The sequence below is a fragment of the Podarcis pityusensis genome, assembly GCF_964106645.2.
Source record: "Podarcis pityusensis genome assembly, chromosome: 10".
NCBI classification, from domain to species: Eukaryota; Metazoa; Chordata; class Lepidosauria; order Squamata; family Lacertidae; genus Podarcis; species Podarcis pityusensis.
Window position 1 is genome coordinate 59,722,015 of NC_138035.1, and position 21,765 is coordinate 59,743,779.

The window sequence follows — 21,765 nt, forward strand, 5'->3', positions numbered from 1 at the left end:
GCCGGTTCAGTTGTCGAGGGCTGATTTCTTTTCCTCTGATAAAAAGCCTTATGTTTCGACCGCCAAACCTCTCAGGGGAGCATTTGAAACCGTTTGGTACCATTTTTGAGTGCATTGCCAAAAGTCAGATTTTTGATGAAATTGTGACCCCGGGGCTTAGGGATTTTTTCAAAAAAATCTGTTTCTGCCGGTTAAGTTGTCGAGGGCTGATTTCTTTTCCTGTTATAAAAAGCCTTCTGTTTCGACCGCCAAACCTCTCAGGGGAGCATTTGCAACCCTTTGGCACCATTATTGAGTGAATTGCCGAAAGTCAGATTTTTGATGACATTGTGACCCCGGGGCTTAGGGATTTTTTCAAAAAAATCTTTTTCTGACGGTTCATTTGTCGGGGGCTGATTTCTTTTCCTTTGATAAAAGGCCTTCTGTTTCGACCGCCAAACCTCTCGGGGGAGCATTTGCAACCCTTTGGCAGCATTTTTGATTGAATTGCCAAAAGTCAGATTTTTGCTGAAATTGTGACCCCGGGGCTTAGGGATTTTTTCAAAAAAATCTTTTTCTGCCGGTTCAGTTGTCGAGGGCTGATTTCTTTTCCTGTGATAAAAAGCCTTCTGTTTCGACCGCCAAACCTCTCAGGGGAGCATTTGCAACCCTTTGGAACCATTTTTGAGTGAATTGCCGAAAGTCAGATTTTTGATGAAATTGTGACCCCGGGGCTTAGGGATTTTTTCAAAAAAATCTTTTTCTGCCGGTTAAGTTGTCGAGGGCTGATTTCTTTTCCTGTGATAAAAAGCCTTCTGTTTCGACCGCCAAACCTCTCAGGGGAGCATTTGCAACCCTTTGGCACCATTTTTGATTGAATTGCCAAAATCAGATTTTTGCTGAAATTGTGACCCCGGGGCTTAGGGATTTTTTCAAAAAAATCTTTTTCTGCCGGTTAAGTTGTCAAGGGCTGATTTCTTTTTCTGTGATAAAACGCTTTCTCTTTCGACCACCAAACATCTCAGGGGAGCATTTGCAACCGTTTGGCACCATTTTTGAGTCAATTCCCGAAAGTCAGATTTTTGCTGAAATTGTGACCCCGGGGCTTAGGGATTTTTTCAAAAATATCTTTTTCTGCCGGTTAAGTCGTCGAGGGCTGATTTCTTTTCCTGTGATAAAAAGCCTTCTGTTTCGACCGCCAAACCTCTCAGGGGAGCATTTGCAACCCTTTGGCACCATTTTTGATTGAATTGCCGAAAGTCAAATTTTTGCTGAAATTGTGACCCCGGGGCTTACGGATTTTTTCAAAAATATCTTTTTCTGCCGGTTCAGTTGTCGAGGGCTGATTTCTTTTTCTGTGATAAAAAGCCTTCTGTTTCGACCGCCAAACCTCTCAGGGGAGCATTTGCAACCCTGTGGCACCATTTTTGATTGAATTGCCGAAAGTCAGATTGTTGATGAAATTGTGACCCCGGGGCTTAGGGATTTTTTCAAAAAAATCTTTTTCTGCCGGTTCAGTTGTTGAGGGTTGATTTCTTTTCCTGTGATAAAAAGCCTTCTGTTTCGACCGGCAAACCTCTCAGGGGAGCATTTGCAACCGTTTGTTACCATTTTTGATTGAATTGCCAAAAGTCAGATTTTTGTTGAAATTGTGACCCCGGGGCTTAGGGATTTTTTCAAAAAAATCTTTTTCTGCCGGTTCAGTTGTCGAGGGCTGATTTCTTTTCCTTTGATAAAAGGCTTTCTGTATCGACCGCCAAACCTCTCAGGGGAGCATTTGTAACCCTTTGGCACCATTTTTGATTGAATTGCCAAAAGTCAGATTTTTGCTGAAATTGTGACCCCGGGGCTTAGGGATTTTTTCAAAAAAATCTTTTTCTGCCGGTTCAGTTGTCGAGGGCTGATTTCTTTTCCTCTGATAAAAAGCCTTATGTTTCGACCGCCAAACCTCTCAGGGGAGCATTTGAAACCGTTTGGTACCATTTTTGAGTGCATTGCCAAAAGTCAGATTTTTGATGAAATTGTGACCCCGGGGCTTAGGGATTTTTTCAAAAAAATCTGTTTCTGCCGGTTAAGTTGTCGAGGGCCGATTTCTTTTCCTGTTATAAAAAGCCTTCTGTTTCGACCGCCAAACCTCTCAGGGGAGCATTTGCAACCCTTTGGCACCATTATTGAGTGAATTGCCGAAAGTCAGATTTTTGATGACATTGTGACCCCGGGGCTTAGGGATTTTTTCAAAAAAATCTTTTTCTGACGGTTCATTTGTCGGGGGCTGATTTCTTTTCCTTTGATAAAAGGCCTTCTGTTTCGACCGCCAAACCTCTCGGGGGAGCATTTGCAACCCTTTGGCAGCATTTTTGATTGAATTGCCAAAAGTCAGATTTTTGCTGAAATTGTGACCCCGGGGCTTAGGGATTTTTTCAAAAAAATCTTTTTCTGCCGGTTCAGTTGTCGAGGGCCGATTTCTTTTCCTGTTATAAAAAGCCTTCTGTTTCGACCGCCAAACCTCTCAGGGGAGCATTTGCAACCCTTTGGCACCATTATTGAGTGAATTGCCGAAAGTCAGATTTTTGATGACATTGTGACCCCGGGGCTTAGGGATTTTTTCAAAAAAATCTTTTTCTGACGGTTCATTTGTCGGGGGCTGATTTCTTTTCCTTTGATAAAAGGCCTTCTGTTTCGACCGCCAAACCTCTCGGGGGAGCATTTGCAACCCTTTGGCAGCATTTTTGATTGAATTGCCAAAAGTCAGATTTTTGTTGAAATTGTGACCCCGGGGCTTAGGGATTTTTTCAAAAAAATCTTTTTCTGCCGGTTCAGTTGTCGAGGGCTGATTTCTTTTCCTTTGATAAAAGGCTTTCTGTATCGACCGCCAAACCTCTCAGGGGAGCATTTGTAACCCTTTGGCACCATTTTTGATTGAATTGCCAAAAGTCAGATTTTTGCTGAAATTGTGACCCCGGGGCTTAGGGATTTTTTCAAAAAAATCTTTTTCTGCCGGTTCAGTTGTCGAGGGCTGATTTCTTTTCCTCTGATAAAAAGCCTTATGTTTCGACCGCCAAACCTCTCAGGGGAGCATTTGAAACCGTTTGGTACCATTTTTGAGTGCATTGCCAAAAGTCAGATTTTTGATGAAATTGTGACCCCGGGGCTTAGGGATTTTTTCAAAAAAATCTGTTTCTGCCGGTTAAGTTGTCGAGGGCCGATTTCTTTTCCTGTTATAAAAAGCCTTCTGTTTCGACCGCCAAACCTCTCAGGGGAGCATTTGCAACCCTTTGGCACCATTATTGAGTGAATTGCCGAAAGTCAGATTTTTGATGACATTGTGACCCCGGGGCTTAGGGATTTTTTCAAAAAAATCTTTTTCTGACGGTTCATTTGTCGGGGGCTGATTTCTTTTCCTTTGATAAAAGGCCTTCTGTTTCGACCGCCAAACCTCTCGGGGGAGCATTTGCAACCCTTTGGCAGCATTTTTGATTGAATTGCCAAAAGTCAGATTTTTGCTGAAATTGTGACCCCGGGGCTTAGGGATTTTTTCAAAAAAATCTTTTTCTGCCGGTTCAGTTGTCGAGGGCTGATTTCTTTTCCTGTGATAAAAAGCCTTCTGTTTCGACCGCCAAACCTCTCAGGGGAGCATTTGCAACCCTTTGGAACCATTTTTGAGTGAATTGCCGAAAGTCAGATTTTTGATGAAATTGTGACCCCGGGGCTTAGGGATTTTTTCAAAAAAATCTTTTTCTGCCGGTTAAGTTGTCGAGGGCTGATTTCTTTTCCTGTGATAAAAAGCCTTCTGTTTCGACCGCCAAACCTCTCAGGGGAGCATTTGCAACCCTTTGGCACCATTTTTGATTGAATTGCCAAAATCAGATTTTTGCTGAAATTGTGACCCCGGGGCTTAGGGATTTTTTCAAAAATATCTTTTTCTGCCGGTTAAGTCGTCGAGGGCTGATTTCTTTTCCTGTGATAAAAAGCCTTATGTTTCGACCGCCAAACCTCTCAGGGGAGCATTTGCAACCCTTTGGCACCATTTTTGATTGAATTGCCGAAAGTCAGATTTTTGCTGCAATTGTGACCCCGGGGCTTACGGATTTTTTCAAAAAAATCTTTTTCTGCCGGTTCAGTTGTCGAGGGCTGATTTCTTTTCCTTTGATAAAAAGCCTTCCGTTTCGACCGCCAAAGCTCTCAGGGGAGCATTTGCAACCCTTTGGCACCATTTTTGATTGAATTGCCAAAAGCCAGATTTTTGATGAAATTGCGACCCCGGGGCTTAGGGATTTTTATTAAAAAAAAATTTTTTTTGCGGGTTCAGTTGTCGAGGGCTGATTTCTTTTCCTGTGATACAAAGCCTTCTGTTTCGACCGCCAAACCTCTCAGGGGAGCATTTGCAACCCTTTGGCACCATTTTTGATTGAATTGCCGAAAGTCAGATTTTTGATGACATTGTGACCCCGGGGCTTAGGGATTTTTTCAAAAAAATCTTTTTCTGCCGGTTCAGTTGTCGGGGGCTGATTTATTTTCCTTTGATAAAAGGCCTTCTGTTTCGACCGCCAAAACTCTCGGGGGAGCATTTGCAACCCTTTGGCAGCATTCTTGATTGAATTGCCAAAAGTCAGATTTTTGCTGAAATTGTGACCGCGGGGCTTAGGGATTTTTTCAAAAAAATCTTTTTCTGCCGGTTCAGTTGTCGAGGGCTGATTTCTTTTCCTGTGATAAAAAGCCTTCTGTTTCGACCGCCAAACCTCTCAGGGGAGCATTTGAAACCGTTTGGTACCATTTTTGAGTGAATTGCCGAAAGTCAGATTTTTGATGAAATTGTGACCCCGGGGCTTAGGGATTTTTTCAAAAAAATCTTTTTCTGCCGATTCAGTTGTCAAGGGCTGATTTCTTTTCCTGTGATAAAAAGCCTTCTGTTTCGACCGCCAAACCTCTCAGGGGAGCATTTGCAACCCTTTGGAACCATTTTTGATTGAATTGCCGAAAGTCAGATTTTTGCTGAAATTGTGACCCCGGGGCTTACGGATTTTTTCAAAAAAATCTTTTTCTGCCGGTTAAGTTGTCGAGGGCTGTTTTCTTTTCCTGTGATAAAAAGCCTTCTGTTTTCACCGCCAAACCTCTCAGGGGAGCATTTGCAACCCTTTGGGAGCATTTTTGATTGAATTGCCAAAAGTCAGATTTTTGCTGAAATTGTGACTCCGGGGCTTAGGGATTTTTTCAAAAAAATCTTTTTCTGCCGGTTCAGTTGTCGAGGGCTGATTTCTTTTCCTGTGATAAAAAGCCTTCTGTTTCGACCGCCAAACCTCTCAGGGGAGCATTTGCAACCCTTTGGCACCATTTTTGAGTGAATTGCCAAAAGTCAGATTTTTGCTGAAATTGTGACCCCGGGGCTTAGGGATTTTTTCAAAAAAATCTTTTTCTGCCGGTTCAGTTGCCGAGGGCTGATTTCTTTTCCTTTGATAAAAGGCCTTCTGTTTCGACCGCCAAACCTCTCAGGGGAGCATTTGCAACCCTTTGGCACCATTATTGAGTGAATTGCCGAAAGTCAGATTTTTGATGACATTGTGACCCCGGGGCTTAGGGATTTTTTCAAAAAAATCTTTTTCTGACGGTTCATTTGTCGGGGGCTGATTTCTTTTCCTTTGATAAAAGGCCTTCTGTTTCGACCGCCAAACCTCTCGGGGGAGCATTTGCAACCCTTTGGCAGCATTTTTGATTGAATTGCCAAAAGTCAGATTTTTGCTGAAATTGTGACCCCGGGGCTTAGGGATTTTTTCAAAAAAATCTTTTTCTGCCGGTTCAGTTGTCGAGGGCTGATTTCTTTTCCTGTGATAAAAAGCCTTCTGTTTCGACCGCCAAACCTCTCAGGGGAGCATTTGCAACCCTTTGGAACCATTTTTGAGTGAATTGCCGAAAGTCAGATTTTTGATGAAATTGTGACCCCGGGACTTAGGGATTTTTTCAAAAAAATCTTTTTCTGCCGGTTAAGTTGTCGAGGGCTGATTTCTTTTCCTGTGATAAAAAGCCTTCTGTTTCGACCGCCAAACCTCTCAGGGGAGCATTTGCAACCCTTTGGCACCATTTTTGATTGAATTGCCAAAATCAGATTTTTGCTGAAATTGTGACCCCGGGGCTTAGGGATTTTTTCAAAAAAATCTTTTTCTGCCGGTTAAGTTGTCAAGGGCTGATTTCTTTTTCTGTGATAAAACGCTTTCTCTTTCGACCACCAAACATCTCAGGGGAGCATTTGCAACCGTTTGGCACCATTTTTGAGTCAATTCCCGAAAGTCAGATTTTTGCTGAAATTGTGACCCCGGGGCTTAGGGATTTTTTCAAAAATATCTTTTTCTGCCGGTTAAGTCGTCGAGGGCTGATTTCTTTTCCTGTGATAAAAAGCCTTCTGTTTCGACCGCCAAACCTCTCAGGGGAGCATTTGCAACCCTTTGGCACCATTTTTGATTGAATTGCCGAAAGTCAAATTTTTGCTGAAATTGTGACCCCGGGGCTTACGGATTTTTTCAAAAAAATCTTTTTCTGCCGGTTCAGTTGTCGAGGGCTGATTTCTTTTTCTGTGATAAAAAGCCTTCTGTTTCGACCGCCAAACCTCTCAGGGGAGCATTTGCAACCCTGTGGCACCATTTTTGATTGAATTGCCGAAAGTCAGATTGTTGATGAAATTGTGACCCCGGGGCTTAGGGATTTTTTCAAAAAAATCTTTTTCTGCCGGTTCAGTTGTTGAGGGTTGATTTCTTTTCCTGTGATAAAAAGCCTTCTGTTTCGACCGGCAAACCTCTCAGGGGAGCATTTGCAACCGTTTGTTACCATTTTTGATTGAATTGCCAAAAGTCAGATTTTTGTTGAAATTGTGACCCCGGGGCTTAGGGATTTTTTCAAAAAAATCTTTTTCTGCCGGTTCAGTTGTCGAGGGCTGATTTCTTTTCCTTTGATAAAAGGCTTTCTGTATCGACCGCCAAACCTCTCAGGGGAGCATTTGTAACCCTTTGGCACCATTTTTGATTGAATTGCCAAAAGTCAGATTTTTGCTGAAATTGTGACCCCGGGGCTTAGGGATTTTTTCAAAAAAATCTTTTTCTGCCGGTTCAGTTGTCGAGGGCTGATTTCTTTTCCTCTGATAAAAAGCCTTATGTTTCGACCGCCAAACCTCTCAGGGGAGCATTTGAAACCGTTTGGTACCATTTTTGAGTGCATTGCCAAAAGTCAGATTTTTGATGAAATTGTGACCCCGGGGCTTAGGGATTTTTTCAAAAAAATCTGTTTCTGCCGGTTAAGTTGTCGAGGGCCGATTTCTTTTCCTGTTATAAAAAGCCTTCTGTTTCGACCGCCAAACCTCTCAGGGGAGCATTTGCAACCCTTTGGCACCATTATTGAGTGAATTGCCGAAAGTCAGATTTTTGATGACATTGTGACCCCGGGGCTTAGGGATTTTTTCAAAAAAATCTTTTTCTGACGGTTCATTTGTCGGGGGCTGATTTCTTTTCCTTTGATAAAAGGCCTTCTGTTTCGACCGCCAAACCTCTCGGGGGAGCATTTGCAACCCTTTGGCAGCATTTTTGATTGAATTGCCAAAAGTCAGATTTTTGCTGAAATTGTGACCCCGGGGCTTAGGGATTTTTTCAAAAAAATCTTTTTCTGCCGGTTCAGTTGTCGAGGGCCGATTTCTTTTCCTGTTATAAAAAGCCTTCTGTTTCGACCGCCAAACCTCTCAGGGGAGCATTTGCAACCCTTTGGCACCATTATTGAGTGAATTGCCGAAAGTCAGATTTTTGATGACATTGTGACCCCGGGGCTTAGGGATTTTTTCAAAAAAATCTTTTTCTGACGGTTCATTTGTCGGGGGCTGATTTCTTTTCCTTTGATAAAAGGCCTTCTGTTTCGACCGCCAAACCTCTCGGGGGAGCATTTGCAACCCTTTGGCAGCATTTTTGATTGAATTGCCAAAAGTCAGATTTTTGTTGAAATTGTGACCCCGGGGCTTAGGGATTTTTTCAAAAAAATCTTTTTCTGCCGGTTCAGTTGTCGAGGGCTGATTTCTTTTCCTTTGATAAAAGGCTTTCTGTATCGACCGCCAAACCTCTCAGGGGAGCATTTGTAACCCTTTGGCACCATTTTTGATTGAATTGCCAAAAGTCAGATTTTTGCTGAAATTGTGACCCCGGGGCTTAGGGATTTTTTCAAAAAAATCTTTTTCTGCCGGTTCAGTTGTCGAGGGCTGATTTCTTTTCCTCTGATAAAAAGCCTTATGTTTCGACCGCCAAACCTCTCAGGGGAGCATTTGAAACCGTTTGGTACCATTTTTGAGTGCATTGCCAAAAGTCAGATTTTTGATGAAATTGTGACCCCGGGGCTTAGGGATTTTTTCAAAAAAATCTGTTTCTGCCGGTTAAGTTGTCGAGGGCCGATTTCTTTTCCTGTAATAAAAAGCCTTCTGTTTCGACCGCCAAACCTCTCAGGGGAGCATTTGCAACCCTTTGGCACCATTATTGAGTGAATTGCCGAAAGTCAGATTTTTGATGACATTGTGACCCCGGGGCTTAGGGATTTTTTCAAAAAAATCTTTTTCTGACGGTTCATTTGTCGGGGGCTGATTTCTTTTCCTTTGATAAAAGGCCTTCTGTTTCGACCGCCAAACCTCTCGGGGGAGCATTTGCAACCCTTTGGCAGCATTTTTGATTGAATTGCCAAAAGTCAGATTTTTGCTGAAATTGTGACCCCGGGGCTTAGGGATTTTTTCAAAAAAATCTTTTTCTGCCGGTTCAGTTGTCGAGGGCTGATTTCTTTTCCTGTGATAAAAAGCCTTCTGTTTCGACCGCCAAACCTCTCAGGGGAGCATTTGCAACCCTTTGGAACCATTTTTGAGTGAATTGCCGAAAGTCAGATTTTTGATGAAATTGTGACCCCGGGGCTTAGGGATTTTTTCAAAAAAATCTTTTTCTGCCGGTTAAGTTGTCGAGGGCTGATTTCTTTTCCTGTGATAAAAAGCCTTCTGTTTCGACCGCCAAACCTCTCAGGGGAGCATTTGCAACCCTTTGGCACCATTTTTGATTGAATTGCCAAAATCAGATTTTTGCTGAAATTGTGACCCCGGGGCTTAGGGATTTTTTCAAAAAAATCTTTTTCTGCCGGTTAAGTTGTCAAGGGCTGATTTCTTTTTCTGTGATAAAACGCTTTCTCTTTCGACCACCAAACATCTCAGGGGAGCATTTGCAACCGTTTAGCACCATTTTTGAGTCAATTCCCGAAAGTCAGATTTTTGCTGAAATTGTGACCCCGGGGCTTAGGGATTTTTTCAAAAATATCTTTTTCTGCCGGTTAAGTCGTCGAGGGCTGATTTCTTTTCCTGTGATAAAAAGCCTTATGTTTCGACCGCCAAACCTCTCAGGGGAGCATTTGCAACCCTTTGGCACCATTTTTGATTGAATTGCCGAAAGTCAGATTTTTGCTGCAATTGTGACCCCGGGGCTTACGGATTTTTTCAAAAAAATCTTTTTCTGCCGGTTCAGTTGTCGAGGGCTGATTTCTTTTCCTTTGATAAAAAGCCTTCCGTTTCGACCGCCAAACCTCTCAGGGGAGCATTTGAAACCGTTTGGTACCATTTTTGAGTGAATTGCCGAAAGTCAGATTTTTGATGAAATTGTGACCCCGGGGCTTAGGGATTTTTTCAAAAAAATCTTTTTCTGCCGGTTCAGTTGTCGAGGGCTGATTTCTTTTCCTTTGATAAAAGGCCTGCTGTTTCGACCGCCAAAGCTCTCAGGGGAGCATTTGCAACCCTTTGGCACCATTTTTGATTGAATTGCCAAAAGCCAGATTTTTGATGAAATTGCGACCCCGGGGCTTAGGGATTTTTATTAAAAAAAAATTTTTTTTGCGGGTTCAGTTGTCGAGGGCTGATTTCTTTTCCTGTGATAAAAAGCCTTCTGTTTCGACCGCCAAACCTCTCAGGGGAGCATTTGCAACCCTTTGGCACCATTTTTGATTGAATTGCCGAAAGTCAGATTTTTGATGACATTGTGACCCCGGGGCTTAGGGATTTTTTCAAAAAAATCTTTTTCTGCCGGTTCAGTTGTCGGGGGCTGATGTATTTTCCTTTGATAAAAGGCCTTCTGTTTCGATCGCCAAAACTCTCGGGGGAGCATTTGCAACCCTTTGGCAGCATTCTTGATTGAATTGCCAAAAGTCAGATTTTTGCTGAAATTGTGACCGCGGGGCTTAGGGATTTTTTCAAAAAAATCTTTTTCTGCCGGTTCAGTTGTCGAGGGCTGATTTCTTTTCCTGTGATAAAAAGCCTTCTGTTTCGACCGCCAAACCTCTCAGGGGAGCATTTGAAACCGTTTGGTACCATTTTTGAGTGAATTGCCGAAAGTCAGATTTTTGATGAAATTGTGACCCCGGGGCTTAGGGATTTTTTCAAAAAAATCTTTTTCTGCCGATTCAGTTGTCAAGGGCTGATTTCTTTTCCTGTGATAAAAAGCCTTCTGTTTCGACCGCCAAACCTCTCAGGGGAGCATTTGCAACCCTTTGGAACCATTTTTGATTGAATTGCCGAAAGTCAGATTTTTGCTGAAATTGTGACCCCGGGGCTTACGGATTTTTTCAAAAAAATCTTTTTCTGCCGGTTAAGTTGTCGAGGGCTGTTTTCTTTTCCTGTGATAAAAAGCCTTCTGTTTTCACCGCCAAACCTCTCAGGGGAGCATTTGCAACCCTTTGGGAGCATTTTTGATTGAATTGCCAAAAGTCAGATTTTTGCTGAAATTGTGACTCCGGGGCTTAGGGATTTTTTCAAAAAAATCTTTTTCTGCCGGTTCAGTTGTCGAGGGCTGATTTCTTTTCCTGTGATAAAAAGCCTTCTGTTTCGACCGCCAAACCTCTCAGGGGAGCATTTGCAACCCTTTGGCACCATTTTTGAGTGAATTGCCAAAAGTCAGATTTTTGCTGAAATTGTGACCCCGGGGCTTAGGGATTTTTTCAAAAAAATCTTTTTCTGCCGGTTCAGTTGCCGAGGGCTGATTTCTTTTCCTTTGATAAAAGGCCTTCTGTTTCGACCGCCAAACCTCTCAGGGGAGCATTTGCAACCCTTTGGCACGATTTTTGATTGAATTGCCAAAAGTCAGATTTTTGCTGAAATTGTGACCCGGGGGCTTAGGGATTTTTTCAAAAAAATCTTTTTCTGCCATTTCAGTTGTCGAGGGCTCATTTCTTTTCCTGTTATAAAAAGCCTTCTGTTTCGACCGCCAAACCTCTCAGGGGAGCATTTGCAACCCTTTGGCACCATTTTTGATTGAATTGCCAAAAGTCAGATTTTTGCTGAAATTGTGACCCCGGGGCTTAGGGATTTTTTCAAAAAAATCTTTTTCTGCCGGTTAAGTTGTCGAGGGCTGATTTCTTTTCCTGTGATAAAAAGCCTTCTGTTTCGACCGCCAAACCTCTCAGGGGAGCATTTGAAACCGTTTGGTACCATTTTTGAGTGAATTGCCGAAAGTCAGATTTTTGCTGAAATTGTGACCCCGGGGCTTACGGATTTTTTCAAAAAAATCTTTTTCTGCCGGTTAAGTTGTCGAGGGCTGTTTTCTTTTCCTGTGATAAAAAGCCTTCTGTTTTCACCGCCAAACCTCTCAGGGGAGCATTTGCAACCCTTTGGGAGCATTTTAGATTGAATTGCCAAAAGTCAGATTTTTGCTGAAATTGTGACCCCGGGGCTTAGGGATTTTTTCAAAAAAATCTTTTTCTGCCGGTTCAGTTGTCGAGGGCTGATTTCTTTTCCTGTGATAAAAAGCCTTCTGTTTCGACAGCCAAACCTCTCAGGGGAGCATTTGCAACCCTTTGGCACCATTTTTGATTGAATTGCCAAAAGTCAGATTTTTGCTGAAATTGTGACCCCGGGGCTTAGGGATTTTTTCAAAAAAATCTTTTTCTGCCGGTTCAGTTGTCGGGGGCTGATTTCTTTTCCTTTGATAAAAGGCCTTCTGTTTCGACCGCCAAACCTCTCAGGGGAGCATTTGCAACCCTTTGGCAGCATTTTTGATTGAATTGCCAAAAGTCAGATTTTTGCTGAAATTGTGACCCCGGGGCTTAGGGATTTTTTCAAAAAAATCTTTTTCTGCCGGTTAAGTTGTCGAGGGCTGATTTCTTTTCCTGTGATAAAAAGCCTTCTGTTTCGACCGCCAAACCTCTCAGGGGCGCATTTGAAACCGTTTGGTACCATTTTTGAGTGAATTGCCGAAAGTCAGATTTTTGCTGAAATTGTGACCCGGGGGCTTAGGGATTTTTTCAAAAAAATCTTTTTGTGCCGGTTAAGTTGTCGAGGGCTGTTTTCTTTTCCTGTGATAAAAAGCCTTCTGTTTTCACCGCCAAACCTCTCAGGGGAGCATTTGCAACCCTTTTGAGCATTTTTGATTGAATTGCCAAAAGTCAGATTTTTGCTGAAATTGTGACCCCGGGGCTTAGGGATTTTTTCAAAAAAATCTTTTTCTGCCGGTTCAGTTGTCGAGGGCTGATTTCTTTTTCTGTGATAAAAAGCCTTCTGTTTCGACCGCCAAACATCTCAGGGGAGCATTTGCAACCGTTTGGCACCATTTTTGAGTGAATTCCCGAAAGTCAGATTTTTGCTGAAATTGTGACCCCGGGGCTTAGGGATTTTTTGAAAAAAATCTTTTTCTGCCGATTCAGTTGTCGTGGGCTGATTTCTTTTCCTGTGATAAAAAGCCTTCTGTTTCGACCGCCAAACCTCTCAGGGGAGAATTTACAACCCTTTGGCACCATTTTTGATTGAATTGCCGAAAGTCAGATTTTTGCTGAAATTGTGACCCCGGGGCTTAGGGATTTTTTCAAAAAAATCTTTTTCTGCCGGTTAAGTTGTCGAGGGCTGATTTCTTTTCCTGTGATAAAAAGCCTTATGTTTCGACCGCCAAACCTCTCAGGGGAGCATTTGCAACCCTTTGGCACCATTTTTGATTAAATTGCCAAAAGTCAGATTTTTGCTGAAATTGTGACCCCGGGGCTTAGGGATTTTTTCAAAAAAATCTTTTTCTGCCGGTTCAGTTGTCGAGGGCTGATTTCTTTTCCTTTGATAAAAGACCTGCTGTTTCGACCGCCAAACCTCTCAGGGGAGCATTTGCAACCCTTTGGCACCATTTTTGATTGAATTGCCAAAAGTCAGATTTTTGCTGAAATTGTGACCCCGGGGCTTACGGATTTTTTCAAAAAAATCTTTTTCTGCCGGTTAAGTTGTCGAGGGCTGTTTTCTTTTCCTGTGATAAAAAGCCTTCTGTTTTCACCGCCAAACCTCTCAGGGGAGCATTTGCAAGCCTTTGGGAGCATTTTTGATTGAATTGCCAAAAGTCAGATTTTTGCTGAAATTGTGACCCCGGGGCTTAGGGATTTTTTCAAAAAAATCTTTTTCTGCCGGTTAAGTTGTCGAGGGCTGATTTCTTTTCCTGTGATAAAAAGCCTTCTGTTTCGACCGCCAAACCTCTCAGGGGAGCATTTGCAACCCTTTGGCACCATTTTTGAGTGAATTGCCAAAAGTCAGATTTTTGCTGAAATTCTGACCCCGGGGCTTAGGGATTTTTTTCAAAAAAATCTTTTTCTGCCGGTTCAGTTGTCGAGGGCTGATTTCTTTTCCTTTGATAAAAGGCCTTCTGTTTCGACCGCCAAACCTCTCAGGGGAGCATTTGCAACCCTTTGGCACGATTTTTGATTGAATTGCCAAAAGTCAGATTTTTGCTGAAATTGTGACCCCGGGGCTTACGGATTTTTTCAAAAAAATCTTTTTCTGCCGGTTAAGTTGTCGAGGGCTGATTTCTTTTCCTGTGATAAAAAGCCTTCTGTTTCGACCGCTAAACCTCTCAGGGGAGCATTTGAAACCGTTTGGTACCATTTTTGAGTGAATTGCCGAAAGTCAGATTTTTGATGAAATTGTGACCCCGGGGCTTAGGGATTTTTTCAAAAAAAATCTTTTTCTGCCGGTTCAGTTGTCGACGGCTGATTTCTTTTCCTGTGATAAAAAGCCTTCTGTTTTGACCGCTAAACCTCTCAGGGGAGCATTTAAAACCGTTTGGTACCATTTTTGAGTGAATTGCCGAAAGTCAGATTTTTGATGAAATTGTGACCCCGGGGCTTAGGGATTTTTTCAAAAAAATCTTTTTCTGCCGGTTCAGTTGTCGAGGGCTGATTTCTTTTCCTTTGATAAAAGGCCTTCTGTTTCGACCGCCAAACCTCTCAGGGGAGCATTTGAAACCGTTTGGTACCATTTTTGAGTGAATTGCCGAAAGTCAGATTTTTGCTGAAATTGTGACCCCGGGGCTTACGGATTTTTTCAAAAAAATCTTTTTCTGCCGGTTAAGTTGTCGAGGGCTGTTTTCTTTTCCTGTGATAAAAAGCCTTCTGTTTTCACCGCCAAACCTCTCAGGGGAGCATTTGCAACCCTTTGGGAGCATTTTTGATTGAATTGCCGAAAGTCAGATTTTTGCTGAAATTGTGACCCCGGGGCTTAGGGATTTTTTCAAAAAAATCTTTTTCTGCCGGTTCAGTTGTCGAGGGCTGATTTCTTTTCCTGTGATAAAAAGCCTTCTGTTTCGACAGCCAAACCTCTCAGGGGAGCATTTGCAACCCTTTGGGAGCATTTTTGATTGAATTGCTAAAAGTCAGATTTTTGCTGAAATGGTGACCCCGGGGCTTAGGGATTTTTTCAAAAAAATCTTTTTCTGCCGGTTCAGTTGTCGAGGGCTGATTTCTTTTCCTGTGATAAAAAGCCTTCTGTTTCGACCGCCAAACCTCTCAGGGGAGCATTTGCAACCCTTTGGCACCATTTTTGATTGAATTGCCAAAAGTCAGATTTTTTCTGAAATTGTGACCCCGGGGCTTAGGGATTTTTTCAAAAAAATCTTTTTCTGCCGGTTCAGTTGTCGAGGGCTGATTTCTTTTCCTTTGATAAAAGGCCTTCTGTTTCGACCGCCAAACCTCTCAGGGGAGCATTTGCAACCCTTTGGCACCATTTTTGATTGAATTGCCAAAAGTCAGATTTTTGCTGAAATTGTGACCCGGGGGCTTAGGGATTTTTTCAAAAAAATCTTTTTCTGCCATTTCAGTTGTCGAGGGCTGATTTCTTTTTCTGTGATAAAAAGCCTTCTGTTTCGACCGCCAAACATCTCAGGGGAGCATTTGCAACCGTTTGGCACCATTTTTGAGTGAATTCCCGAAAGTAAGATTTTTGCTGAAATTTTGACCCCGGGGCCTAGGGATTTTTTTAAAAAAATCTTTTTCTGCCGATTCAGTTGTCGAGGGCTGATTTCTTTTCCTGTGATAAAAAGCCTTCTGTTTCGACCGCCAAACCTCTCAGGGGAGAATTTACAACCCTTTGGCACCATTTTTGATTGAATTGCCGAAAGTCAGATTTTTGCTGAAATTGTGACCCCGGGGCTTAGGGATTTTTTCAAAAAAATCTTTTTCTGCCGATTCAGTTGTCGAGGGCTGATTTCTTTTCCTGTGATAAAAAGCCTTCTGTTTCGACCGCCAAACCTCTCATGGGAGAATTTACAACCCTTTGGCACCATTTTTGATTGAATTGCCGAAAGTCAGATTTTTGCTGAAATTGTGACTCCGGGACTTAGGGATTTTTTCAAAAAAATCTTTTTCTGCCGGTTAAGTTGTCGAGGGCTGATTTCTTTTCCTGTGATAAAAAGCCTTCTGTTTCGACCGCCAAACCTCTCAGGGGAGCATTTGCAACCCTTTGGCACCATTTTTGATTGAATTGCCAAAAGTCAGATTTTTGATGAAATTGTGACCCCGGGGCTTAGGGATTTTTTCAAAAAAATCTATTTCTGTCGGTTCAGTTGTCGAGGGCTGATTTCTTTTTCTGCGATAAAAAGCTTTCTCTTTCCACCACCAAACATCTCAGGGGAGCATTTGCAACCGTTTGGCACCATTTTTGATTGAATTGCCAAAAGTCAGATTTTTGCTGAAATTGTGACCCGGGGGCTTAGGGATTTTTTCAAAAAAATCTTTTTCTGCCATTTCAGTTGTCGAGGGCTGATTTCTTTTTCTGTGATAAAAAGCCTTCTGTTTCGACCGCCAAACATCTCAGGGGAGCATTTGCAACCGTTTGGCACCATTTTTGAGTGAATTGCCGAAAGTCAGATTTTTGCTGAAATTGTGACCCCGGGGCTTAGGGATTTTTTTAAAAAAATCTTTTTCTGCCGATTCAGTTGTCGAGGGCTGATTTCTTTTCCTGTGATAAAAAGCCTTCTGTTTCGACCGCCAAACCTCTCAGGGGAGAATTTACAACCCTTTGGCACCATTTTTGATTGAATTGCCGAAAGTCAGATTTTTGCTGAAATTGTGACCCCGGGGCTTAGGGATTTTTTCAAAAAAATCTTTTTCTGCCGGTTCAGTTGTCGAGGGCTGATTTCTTTTCCTTTGATAAAAGACCTGCTGTTTCGACCGCCAAACCTCTCAGGGGAGCATTTGCAACCCTTTGGCACCATTTTTGATTGAATTGCCAAAAGTCAGATTTTTGCTGAAATTGTGACCCCGGGGCTTAGGGATTTTTTCAAAAAAATCTTTTTCTGCCGGTTCAGTTGTCGAGGGCTGATTTCTTTTCCTGCGATAAAAAGCTTTCTCTTTCGACCACCAAACATCTCAGGGGAGCATTTGCAACCGTTTGGCACCATTTTTAAATGAATTGCCGAAAGCCAGATTTTTGATGAAATTGCGACCCCGGGGCTTAGGGATTTTTATAAAAAAAAAATTTTTTTTGCGGGTTCAGTTGTCGAGGGCTGATTTCTTTTCCTGTGATAAAAAGCCTTCTGTTTCGACCGCCAAACCTCTCAGGGGAGCATTTGCAACCCTTTGGCACCATTTTTGATTGAATTGCCGAAAGTCAGATTTTTGATGACATTGTGACCCCGGGGCTTAGGGATTTTTTCAAAAAAATCTTTTTCTGCCGGTTCAGTTGTCGGGGGCTGATTTATTTTCCTTTGATAAAAGGCCTTCTGTTTCGACCGCCAAACCTCTCGGGGGAGCATTTGCAACCCTTTGGCAGCATTTTTGATTGAATTGCCGAAAGTCAGTTTTTTGCTGAAATTGTGACCCCGGGGCTTACGGATTTTTTCAAAAAAATCTTTTTCTGCCGGTTAAGTTGTCGAGGGCTGTTTTCTTTTCCTGTGATAAAAAGCCTTCTGTTTTCACCGCCAAACCTCTCAGGGGAGCATTTGCAACCCTTTGGGAGCATTTTTGATTGAATTGCCAAAAGTCAGATTTTTGCTGAAATTGTGACCCCGGGGCTTAGGGATTTTTTCAAAAAAATCTTTTTCTGCCGGTTCAGTTGTCGAGGGATGATTTCTTTTCCTGTGATAAAAAGCCTTCTGTTTCGACCGCCAAACCTCTCAGGGGAGCATTTGAAACCGTTTGGCACCATTTTTGATTGAATTTCCGAAAGTCAGATTTTTGATGAAATTGTGACCCCGGGGCTTAGGGATTTTTTCAAAAATATCTTTTTCTGCCGGTTAAGTTGTCGAAGGCTGATTTCTTTTTCTGTGATAAAAAGCCTTCTCTTTCTATCACCAAACATCTCAGGGGAGCATTTGCAACCGTTTGGCACCATTTTTGAATGAATTGACGAAAGTCAGATTTTTGATGAAATTGTGACCCCGGGGCTTAGGGATTTCTTCAAAAAAATCTTTTTCTGCCGGTTAAGTTGTCGAGGGCTGATTTCTTTTCCTGTGATAAAAAGCCTTCTGTTTCGACCGTCAAACCTCTCAGGGGAGCGTTTGCAACTGTTTGGCACCATTTTTGAGTTAATTGCCGAAAGTCAGATTTTTGCTGAAATTGTGACCCCGGGGCTTAGGGATTTTTTCAAAAAAATCTTTTTCTGCCCCTTAAGTTGTCGAGGGCTGATTTCGTTTTCTGTGATAAAAAGCTTTCTCTTTCGACCACGAAACATCTCAGGGGAGCATTTGCAACCGTTTGGCACCATTTTTGAGTGAATTCCCGAAAGTCAGATTTTTGCTGAAATTGTGACCCCGGGGCTTAGGGATTTTTTCAAAAAAATCTTTTTCTGCCGGTTCAGTTGTCGAGGGCTGATTTCTTTTCCTGTGATAAAAGGCCTTCTGTTTCGACCGTCAAACCTCTCAGGGGAGCGCTTGCAACCGTTTGGCACCATTTTTGAGTGAATTTCCGAAAGTCAGATTTTTGCTGAAATTGTGACCCCTGGGCTTAGGGATTTTTTCCAAAAAAAACTTTTTCTGCCGGTTAAGTTTCGAAGGCTGATTTCTTTTCCTGTGATAAAAAGCCTTCTGTTTCGACCGCCAAACCTCTCAGGGGAGCATTTGCAACCCTTTGGCACCATTTTTGATTGAATTGGCAAAAGTCAGATTTTTGCTGAAATTGTGACCCCGGACCTTAGGGATTTTTTCAAAAATATCTTTTTCTGCCGGTTCAGTTGTTGAGGGCTGATTTCTTTTCCTATGATAAAAAGCCTTCTGTTTCAACCGCCAAACCTCTCAGGGGAGCATTTCAAACCCTTTGGCACCATTTTTGATTGAATTGCCGAAAGTCAGATTTTTGCTGAAATTGTGACCCCGGGGCTTAGGGATTTTTTCCAAAAAAAACTTTTTTTGCGGGTTCAGTTGTCGAGGGCTGATTTCTTTTCCTGTGATAATAAGCCTTCTGTTTCGACCGCCAAACCTCTCAGGGGAGCATTTGCAACCCTTTGGCACCATTTTTGATTGAATTGCCGAAAGTCAGATTTTTGCTGAAATTGTGACCCCGGGGCTTAGCGATTTTTTCAAAAAAATCTTTTTCTGCCGGTTCAGTTGTCGAGGGCTGGTTTCTTTTCCTGTGATAAAAAGCCTTCTGTTTCGACCGCCAAACCTCTCAGGGGAGCATTTGCATTCGTTTGGCACCATTTTTGATTGAATTGCCAAAAGTCAGATTTTTGCTGAAATTGTGACCCCGGGGCTTAGGGATTTTTTCAAAAAAATCTTTTTCTGCCGGTTCAGTTGTCGAGGGCTGATTTCTTTTCCTGTGATAAAAAGCCTTCTGTTTCAACCGCCAAACCTCTCAGGGGAACATTTGCATTCGTTTGGCACCATTTTTGAGTGAATTGCCGAAAGTCAGATTTTTGATGAAATTGTGACCCCGGGGTTTAGGGATTTCTTCAAAAAAATCTTTTTATGCCGGTTAAGTTGTCGAGGGCTGATTTCTTTTCCTGTGATAAAAGGCCTTCTGTTTCGACCGTCAAACCTCTCAGGGGAGCGCTTGCAACCGTTTGGCACCATTTTTGAGTGAATTTCCGAAAGTCAGATTTTTGCTGAAATTGTGACCCCGGGGTTTAGGGATTTTTTCCAAAAAAAACTTTTTCTGCCGGTTAAGTTTCGAAGGCTGATTTCTTTTTCTGTGATAAAAAGCCTTCTCTTTCTATCACCAAACATTTCAAGGGAGTATATGCAACCGTTTGGCACCATTTTTGAGTGAATTGACGAAAGTCAGATTTTTAATGAAATTGTGACCCCGGGGATTAGGGATTTCTTCAAAAATATCTTTTTATGCCGGTTAAGTTGTCGAGGGCTGATTTCTTTTCCTGTGATAAAAAGCCTTCTGTTTCGACCGCCAAACCTCTCAGGGGAGCGTTTGCAACAGTTTGGCACCATTTTTGAGTGAATTGCCGAAAGTCAGATTTTTGCTGAAATTGTGACCCCGGGGCTTAGGGACTTTTTCAAAAAAATCTTTTTCTGCCGGTTCAGTTGTCGAGGGCTGATTTCTTTTCCTGTGATAAAAAGCAGTCTGTTTCGACCACCAAACCTCTCAGGGGAGCATTTGAAACCGTTTGGCACCATTTTTGATTGAATTTCCGAAAGTCAGATTTTTGATGAAATTGTGACCCCGGGGCTTAGGGATTTTTTCAAAAATATCTTTTTCTGCCGGTTAAGTTGTCGAAGGCTGATTTCTTTTTCTGTGATAAAAAGCCTTCTCTTTCTATCACCAAACATCTCAGGGGAGCATTTGCAACCGTTTGGCACCATTTTTGAGTGAATTGACGAAAGTCAGATTTTTGAGGAAATTGTGACCCCGGGGCTTAGGGACTTTTTCAAAAAAATCTTTTTCTGCCGGTTAAGTTGTCGAGGGCTGATTTCTTTTCCTGTGATAAAAAGCCTTCTGTTTCGACCGTCAAACCTCTCAGGGGAGCGTTTGCAACTGTTTGGCACCATTTTTGAGTGAATTGCCGAAAGTCAGATTTTTGCTGAAATTGTGACCCCGGGGCTTAGGGATTTTTTCAAAAAAATCTTTTTCTGCCACTTAAGTTGTCGAGGGCTGATTTCGTTTTCTGTGATAAAAAGCTTTCTCTTTCGACCACCAAACATCTCAGGGGAGCATTTGCAACCGTTTGGCAGCATTTTTGAGTGAATTCCCGAAAGTCAGATTTTTGCTGAAATTGTGACCCCGGGGCTTAGGGATTTTTTCAAAAAAATCTTTTTCTGCCGGTTCAGTTGTCGAGGGCTGATTTCTTTTCCTGTGATAAAAGGCCTTCTGTTTCGACCGTCAAACCTCTCAGGGGAGCGCTTGCAACCGTTTGGCACCATTTTTGAGTGAATTTCCGAAAGTCAGATTTTTGCTGAAATTGTGACCCCGGGGTTTAGGGATTTTTTCCAAAAAAAACTTTTTCTGCCGGTTAAGTTTCGAAGGCTGATTTCTTTTTCTGTGATAAAAAGCCTTCTCTTTCTATCACCAAACATTTCAAGGGAGTATATGCAACCGTTTGGCACCATTTTTGAGTGAATTGACGAAAGTCAGATTTTTAATGAAATTGTGACCCCGGGGCTTAGGGATTTCTTCAAAAAAATCTTTTTCTGCCGGTTCAGTTGTCGAGGGCTGCTTTCTTTTCCTGTGATAAAAAGCCTTCTGTTTCGACCGCCAAACCTCTCAGGGGAGCATTTGCAACCCTTTGGCACCATTTTTGATTGAATTGGCAAAAGTCAAATTTTTGCTGAAATTGTGACCCCGGAGCTTAGGGATTTTTTCAAAAATATCTTTTTCTGCCGGTTCAGTTGTTGAGGGCTGATTTCTTTTCCTATGATAAAAAGCCTTCTGTTTCAACCGCCAAAACTCTCAGGGGAGCATTTCAAACCCTTTGGCACCATTTTTGATTGAATTGCCGAAAGTCAGATTTTTGCTGAAATTGTGACCCCGGGGCTTAGGGATTTTTTCCAAAAAAAACTTTTTTTGCGGGTTCTGTTGTCGAGGGCTGATTTCTTTTCCTGTGATAATAAGCCTTCTGTTTCGACCGCCAAACCTCTCAGGGGAGCATTTGCAACCCTTTGGCACCATTTTTGATTGAATTGCCGAAAGTCAGATTTTTGCTGAAATTGTGACCCCGGGGCTTAGCGATTTTTTCAAAAAAATCTTTTTCTGCCGGTTCAGTTGTCGAGGGCTGGTTTCTTTTCCTGTGATAAAAAGCCTTCTGTTTCGACCGCCAAACCTCTCAGGGGAGCATTTGCATTCGTTTGGCACCATTTTTGATTGAATTGCCAAAAGTCAGATTTTTGCTGAAATTGTGACCCCGGGGCTTAGGGATTTTTTCAAAAAAATCTTTTTCTGCCGGTTCAGTTGTCGAGGGCTGATTTCTTTTCCTGTGATAAAAAGCCTTCTGTTTCAACCGCCAAACCTCTCAGGGGAACATTTGCATTCGTTTGGCACCATTTTTGAGTGAAATGCCGAAAGTCAGATTTTTTATGAAATTGTGACCCCGGGGTTTAGGGATTTCTTCAAAAAAATCTTTTT

At 42.3% G+C, this 21,765-nt stretch overlaps 1 long non-coding RNA gene across 2 annotated transcripts in view; it reads left to right on the forward strand.

Annotated features, from left to right (window-relative positions):
• The window catches only part of LOC308486764, a 271,614-nt gene that overhangs the window by 114,080 nt on the left and 135,769 nt on the right, over positions 1-21,765 (forward strand). The window lies entirely within an intron of this gene.